The 7,978-nt window shown below is 36.7% G+C and overlaps 2 pseudogenes; both read right to left on the bottom strand.

The window, feature by feature from the left end:
* Nucleotides 1-7,259: 7,259 nt before the first annotated feature.
* LOC145096557 (5S ribosomal RNA) lies at nt 7,260-7,377 on the bottom strand (annotated as a pseudogene).
* Nucleotides 7,378-7,573: 196 nt separating this feature from the next.
* Nucleotides 7,574-7,691, bottom strand: LOC145096556 (5S ribosomal RNA; annotated as a pseudogene).
* Nucleotides 7,692-7,978: the final 287 nt, after the last annotated feature.

Genomic DNA, 7,978 nt, shown 5'->3' with positions numbered 1-7,978 from the left:
AGTAACTAAATGCTTTTTCAAATTCCCAAATCATAGTTACTTTAGGAAAAATGTGAAATTGTATGCTAATCCATAGAATTACACTTCGTACCCTTGTCAAACGTTAGTGGAGTGTGTGTGGTTAACCAACACACTAATTTGGGGATGACATTGGTAGCGAAGGGTGACTCGATGTTTGTCATAGATCAATGGAGCGTGTGTGGCTAACCGGCACATTGATTAGGTGATAGTACCATTGAGTGCACCACGTGATTCGTTATGGTTATTCACACCTTGTTTGTGATCCTCGACATCCCAGTCACAAATAGTAGGACATAATCGAAATTAAACATGCCATTGAAAATTTCAATGAATCTCAAAAGATCTAGGAGTTTCAATTTATTTAAAACTTAAACTTCCTTTTCGTTTTTCATGGTGGAAATTGGTAAATCGTCATTTACCTACCTTCAAATATTCTGCAACTAGATTATGACATCCCTCTTCTAGGTTGTAGAGTATTGTGTTGGATCCTAGCTTGATGTTTCATTTGGGTGTTACATCAAGAATCCTAATCAACTTAACTTGAACTTTCTCTCAGTTTGTAGATGTCTAGTTCTGACAATCATGGTCTTCCCAAATCCCATGGAACAGGTTTTCCAAATGAAGATGACGTTCCGAGATATGATCAAGGAAATGAGAGTCATGGTTCACTTCCTCCACCTCCTCTAATTGTTCTCCCTAACCCACAAGCTCAAAGGCTTGAAAAGTGTTAGCAAGTAAACATGAAGATGGGAAACCTGTGTGTGCACACGTCTTAGAGATGAAGTCACGCATTGATACGTTAAACATGTTGGGTGTCAAGATTTCAAGTGAGTTGGCTGTTGACTGGGTTCTTCAGTCACTTCCTGAATCATATAGTGAGTTCGTTAGAGAGTACTATATGATGGAGCACGACGTAACCCTTATTGATCTCACCTATTTTCTTATAGCTGTTGAATCAGCAATGATTTGGCATGTTGGTCAAGCAAATTTGTCTGGTTTATCAAACTCCCAAACTTCAATGGACACTAGCAACATTGGAAGTCCAGAAAGAACTAAGTCTATGATTGTCCGATGAGTTGTGCCAAAGGAGTCCATTTGCTTTTATTGCCAAGAGAAGGGGCACTGGAGACGAAGTTGTCCTATTTACCTAAGAGATCTATGAGATAGGAGAGTCAAGACGTATGGCTCTACTTTAGGTAAAATCCATTATCTAACTCATTTAAGTTCCTATTCTAGATTCTTAATACATGATGTGATAAGATTACATTTTGATGTTTTGTAGGATCGGAGAAAAGAGAGGAAGCTAAAAGGAAGAAGTGAGCTGAATCTAATCGTGAAGAAATGGATTTCGATCACATTACTTGAAGATTGGATTCTTAAGCTACTACTTGGAGTTAGAATATATTGTTAAGAAATATGTAATAACTGAGTTTTTCAATTGAATTGCATTGTAAGGACAAATTTTTTTTTTCCGCAATAAAATTAATTTTGATTTTATCTTATTTATTTATCCTTGCAATGGCATGTATGAAAATTTGATGTATGAATGTTTGTATTATTAGCAATAATGGATTTGATTCTTAATTATGTTATTTGTGGAAATGTCAAAAGTTAACCAAATAGGGAGAGTTTCTCATCGCCCAAGTTCAATTGGACAGAAACTTGGAATCATGCAACGTGTATTGTATGATGAATGAAAAAAAACTTTCACATTTGGAAAACTTAGACTAATTCTATGACAAAGTGTCAATTGAAGGACTAGGAGATCGAGTACACTAGGTCGTACGTTGATCAAGTCTACCACAAGAGTGACAAAGATATTCATCATGATTTACTAAAGTTTAGTAAATATGGTTATACTTATAAGATTGAGTATAATTCCGAGTTAACTGAAAGACTTTCAATTAATAGCAGAACGAATAAGAAGAATCAAGAAGGTATAAAGATAAAAGTTTCTCCATTCTAAGAAGAAGGGAGAGTACCTTTTATTGTGTTTTACGATGAAGTGTTAATGATTAAGAACCATATCTCAATTGATCCTCTAAGTGAGTCTTAGTGCATTTGCATGTCTAAGAAGGGGAATCAAGAATTGTAGAAATGGTTAAATCAAAGAGTCAATCATACTTCGTTCCAATGTCAAGTCTTAAAGTCATACTCCAAGATTGTGACATTGAGTGAAAAGTCTTAAGTAGGTTTATAACACTCATCAAATGTGGAATTTGGAAAAGTTTTCTTATTCTTGCACATTTGAAATTGGTAAGTTGTGCTGTCTTGGATAAGACAAAGACCAACTATGACCAATTATGTGAAGTGTTTTGTCTTGATAAGAACTACACTAACTCTTGAATATTTGATTTGTCAAGAAATCTTTCTTGACAAGAGAATCTTATATGTCAAGGAGTCAGTGGGAGTCTTAATGATCTTGAAAGGTTTCAAGAACAAATCAAGAATAAACCTTATCGATCATCACTAGCACACGACTTGAGGTTTACAACCTATCGTGTTGACGTTATTTTGTTTCTATGCCATTTCAATTGAGTTAATTGTGTATGTGAGTTCTATGAGTTCTCATTTGAATGCATACTAGCACCTTAGTCGATGGAAAGTACATTGATATGTAAGGACAAGTTACTAAACTACTTGGAAGACATGGTGGGCACTCGTGCTACCATAAGGCAAGAAATCAAGATTAAGAAAGTTCAGTCCATATGAGTTTGGATTTTTCGCAAACCTTGGTTTTGGCAAATTCACATGGATAGGAATTCATACACCATAAAATGTAAGTGTCATAAGATTCCCTCCTTCAAGAAAATGACTGTGAGGAAATTCTTTCACTACGAGAGATTTAAGAAGATAGCAATTGTGAAAAAATTGTATTCTCAAATTCGATTATGGTTACGGCATCCCTTTCCATAGTTCGAATTGTGAGATTTGGCAATTAGGTTGAACATTTGGAACTTAGTAACATAAGTTCTAAATTGTTTAAACACACATATGAGTTATCTAAGGCAAAGGTGTATAAGTTGAAGAAGCTTAGATAAAGGCTAATTGAAGCATCTGGTATTAGAAATATGAATTTCAGAAATTCAATAGGCATTGTTTTCTGGAAGTTCATTTGTTTTCTGAATACATGTCAAAGCTAGTGGGAGCATAAGTGTTATGCTTATATGACAATAATCATCATGATAGTGGGAGCATAAGTGTTATGCTTGTATGATTATTATGGCAAGTATTGCAAGTTAGCAATATTAATTATAGAAAAAACAAAGATTCAATTTGCAAAGTTGCATGGTTTGAAAAGTTGTTTTGCTATAATTAAGGGATAGAATATTATACTTCGTTTCAAAATCTAAAGCTTAGATTGAGAAATTTTAATATTTTTTAGTTAAAGGATACATAGTGAGTTCTTAAATTTCTATTATGATTACGGTACCCCTCTTCATAGATCAAATTGCAAGAACGTGACACATAAAATATTATGGCAAAAGATTGATAAAATAACATATCTTTATGTAAGACATTATGCATCGTTTCCCATATGCTTCGGGTTTAGGATCGATTGCAAATGCTATAATATTTAACCATTCTAAAATTTTCCAAATGTCTAGCACATTAAGAGGGAAAAAGGACCAAAATCAGTTTTGACTAAAATAATTAAACAACTATCAAAGGACGATCCAAAGTTCATTGAGGATTGGTCGCTTTTGAGTAGTTGGAAGTATGGTATTGGATGGACCATATTGACATTATTATGAATACATAACATTCTATTGAGAATGAGTTGTCATATGACAAATGTGGAAATGTTTCCATATTGGGAACTAGATATTGAGAGTCTATGTCTAGATTAGAAAATTTTATGCAAAAGGATGTTCAAAGGAATGTACTTTGAGTGAGAGACATCACGTCTATAGAATTGTCTTGTAACAATTTCCGATAGAGTACTTTGTAGTTTCATTGGCCAAGTCTTGGTGACTTTTGTACTATGATTTTACAAAAGGATCGTTGCATAAAATGTTAGAATCTAGCATATTCTAGTAGTGGCAAGAACCTTGTGATCTTACACTAATAGTGAGGATTAAGGAATTGTGAAATAAGCATCATTGGAAAAGTTTTCAATTGATCTATTTCACAAAGCATGGCCCATAGGAAACAAAGTGTGCATGCTTAGAGCATGGGACAATTGTTGTTGTAATTCAAGTAATGAGTTGATTATTGTGACAACCCCATATTTTCCAAAAGCGATGTAACGCTCAAACGTCAAATACAACGAAAACTATTTGGAATCAACGAAATTAACCTAAAAAATAAAGTTTTCAAATATTTAAATTGGGACGCATCAAATATTAGATATCGTGCCAAGGTTTCCAAAAACATAAAGAACATTCGAAACCGAGTTATATTGAAGAAATTATAACCACGCGAATATTTACGGCACACCGTTAAAACATTATTTAACGTAAAAAGTGAAATTACAATAAAATGCATTTTAGCCTTAAGTATCTAAACAAAAGTTGTAGAGTTCGTTAAACTGTAATCGTACATAAAAAGATCGCCCAAATTGGACCTCGTATGAAGAAGTTACGAATTTTCTAAGTTTCGTAACAGTAGTAGAGGACTAAAAACTCGAATTGAAGATCGAGCATTATTTAGCTATCGCAACCTAAACGAAAGTTTAAGACCTCCACAATAGGAGTAAAATGATAAAAAGACAAACGAAAACCGACGTCAAATAAAGAAGCTATGAATTTTTAACAAACTTTAGCAGTCCTGGCCTATTAAAAACATATCATTAAAAATAAAGTCAAAACTAGCCGACGGAGTCTAAATGAAAGTTGTATAACATAATCTCACCTACACGTGGATATAAAGAACACGAAAAACGGAGCCTGTACGCGAAAGTTACGGAATTTAGAAAACGGAAGCCGGGATTACGCCCAGCGTAATATAGGAGTACGCCCAACGTACTTAGAAGCAGGGTCGAGTCCCATCGGCTACAGCTCTACGCCTAGCTAGACTCGAGTCGTAAGCGATGATGCAAAGTTACGCCCAGCGTACTCCGGTGGTATGCCCAACATACTCGACTTTCCAGCACTATAAATAGAAGGCATGAGCTACGGGTTTTAGCACACCTTCACTAAACTCTCAATCACTCACTCATACTTTCAAGCTCCAGAAGCTGTCCCGACGCCCTCGGTTTCCGCACCCGAGCCCCCGACGAAGATTCTACGCTACCGAGATCCCCGAAGAGCTCGAAGACGCAGCTTTCCGCGGTCGAAGTTCTGCTCGACTCTAGCCCCACCCTCTTCAAATCAAACAAGTGAGTTCATACCCCTACCTTTCAAGTCTTTTCATGTTTTAGGGGGGAAATACAAGTACAGTACAAGCAAAAGTGTCATTTTATAAACATAAATGTAACAACTATCTTATTGATTATCGATACCAACATCTTTACGTATAAAGGGCTAGTATATCATCAAGTTATTTTCACTAAATGGAACATACCTTCTGAAAAACTATAATGGGTATAGTTAGCAAGTTATTCATACATTTTTACATATACATCTTGAAAAACGAAATACTTTCAAATGAAGTAAAGTCTTTCTTATCGTAAATCTATTTATACTAAGCAATGTGAGGTATTCAAACTTCAACGTACTCTTATGTATGCATTTCAAGTCCTGTATTATATACCATAATCTCTTGGAGGGAGAGCGTGATACTTGTGTACAGATCTATACGGGATTGACAACCCAGCACCTAAACTGTTAGCTACAATTAGACCGGCATGTCTGGGGTGACAATTGTCATAACACTACAACACCTGAAGAATGTTGCTACAGGCAGTCAGTGTCATTAGTATGGTTATAAAACTCACATGAAAGTATAAAAACAAGTTTGATTTACAAGATTCATATATGCATTCAGTATTTACATTATTTTGGAACACAAAGTTTATCTTTATCATTCAAGTACGAAAAATACTAACGCACTCCAAATTTTGAGAACTTTTCAAACTATATATAGAACATATTGGATTTTCTGAAAACCACGTTCATCGATTTTTCTACCAAAAGGACATACTTTTCAATACAAAACACTTATGAACTCACCAACTTAATTGTTGACACTTTTTCAAAACCACTTGTATTTCTCAGGGAATCAGTAATACAGGTAACCACCAGCTTTTGAAGAAGGAACGCTAAGGACATTTATTATTAAACATTTATATCATCATATTGTAATATTCTTTTGCAAATATGTATAACGCAACAATATACGTTTTTATTATATATATGATGGTTGTGTTACTTTCTTTACAATATTCAATTGTTGTGATACTACGTGAAGTCATCCACCCCCGAATGTTTCCGCAATTCTGGTTTGGGGGTGTGACAGAGTGGTATCAGAGCATTGTTTATAGTGAACTAAGTATATCAAACCACATAAGATATACAAACTATAAATGCAAAGGGGACCAAAAACCCTCTGACAAAACGTTTTCATAAACAATATATTTTCTTTTAAAAATACACATTTTTACTCGCATGTATTAGTCTCGTATCATGACAAGTTTTCTAAAAAGTATTAAGGCAAGTTGCGACACTACGGTTGGGCCTCGGGGTATGTAATCAAATCCAGAATAAATATAGCCTGATCAACTATATTTATCCTGGATTTGACCAATGTACGTCGAGGAATGGTCGTAGTGGACAACAAGCCACAAAATTACCAAATAAAATGATTTTAGATTCGTCAATACTATAGGAGTATTGTTATAAATAATAGTACAATGAAAAACTTGCGCACCGTAAGATATAGTTAAACCAAATTGCCGGATTCCATTTACCGGGAGATCCCTACTACCCAAACCAAGGCAACGGCGGCTGGATAGAAGAAGACCCGGAGGAAGACCCGGAGGAAATCGAAGAGGAAGTCGAAGAAGAACTCGAAGTCGAAGTCGGAGAGGAATTCGAAGTCGACGAGGAGGTCGAGGAAATTACTAGTGGAACAGACTCCGAGCCGGAAGTAATCGACCCTGTAACATCCCCCTGGATAGAAGAAGACCCGGAGGAAATCGAAGAGGAAGTCGAAGAAGAACTCGAAGTCGAAGTCAGAGAGGAATTCGAAGTCGACGAGGAGGTCGAGGAAATTACTAGTGGAACAGACTCCGAGCCGGAAGTAATCGACCCTGTAACATCCCCCTCTGGCACGTATCACAATATTGTCCACTTTGGGCCACTCGGCACGAGGACTTCCCAGGGGGTCACCCATCCTGGTACTACTCCCGCCCGAGCACGCTTAACTGCAGAGTTCTTATGGGATCTGCTGCCCTCACGGATTTAAAACGCGTTGTGATAGGGAAGGTATCCACACCCCTTTTAAGGAATGCTTAGTTCTCCTTCCCAGCCGATGTGGGATCAGATCTAACCCACTTTCACCCCCCATTATAGGGTTCGACGTCCCCGTCGAACACATCGACCCATGCCCTAGCTCTGATACCATTTGTAACATCCCCCTCTGGCACGTATCACAATATTGTCCGCTTTGGGCCACTCGGCACGAGGACTTCCCAGGGGGTCACCCATCCTGGTACTACTCCCGCCCGAGCACGCTTAACTGCAGAGTTCTTATGGGATCTGCTGCCCTCACGGATTTAAAACGCGTTGTGATAGGGAAGGTATCCACACCCCTTTTAAGGAATGCTTAGTTCTCCTTCCCAGCCGATGTGGGATCAGATCTAACCCACTTTCACCCCCCATTATAGGGTTCGACGTCCCTGTCGAACACATCGACCCGTGCCCTGGCTTTGATACCATTTGTCAATGTAATAGTCTAGGTCAACTCTTGTAACTCTTTTTGAAGTAATAAAGATGAAATATTTGAGTATTATGTGAATTATATGTGTTTATTATTTAATTATAAATGTATAATTAATAAAGAATAAAAATGAGCG

Source organism: Lactuca serriola, chromosome 3, assembly GCF_051521515.1.
Source record: "Lactuca serriola cultivar US96UC23 chromosome 3, Lser_US96UC23_V15, whole genome shotgun sequence".
Classification (NCBI taxonomy): domain Eukaryota; kingdom Viridiplantae; phylum Streptophyta; class Magnoliopsida; order Asterales; family Asteraceae; genus Lactuca; species Lactuca serriola.
The sequence above is the reverse complement of the archived record's forward strand: the minus strand, read 5'-3'. Positions and strand labels throughout refer to the sequence as shown.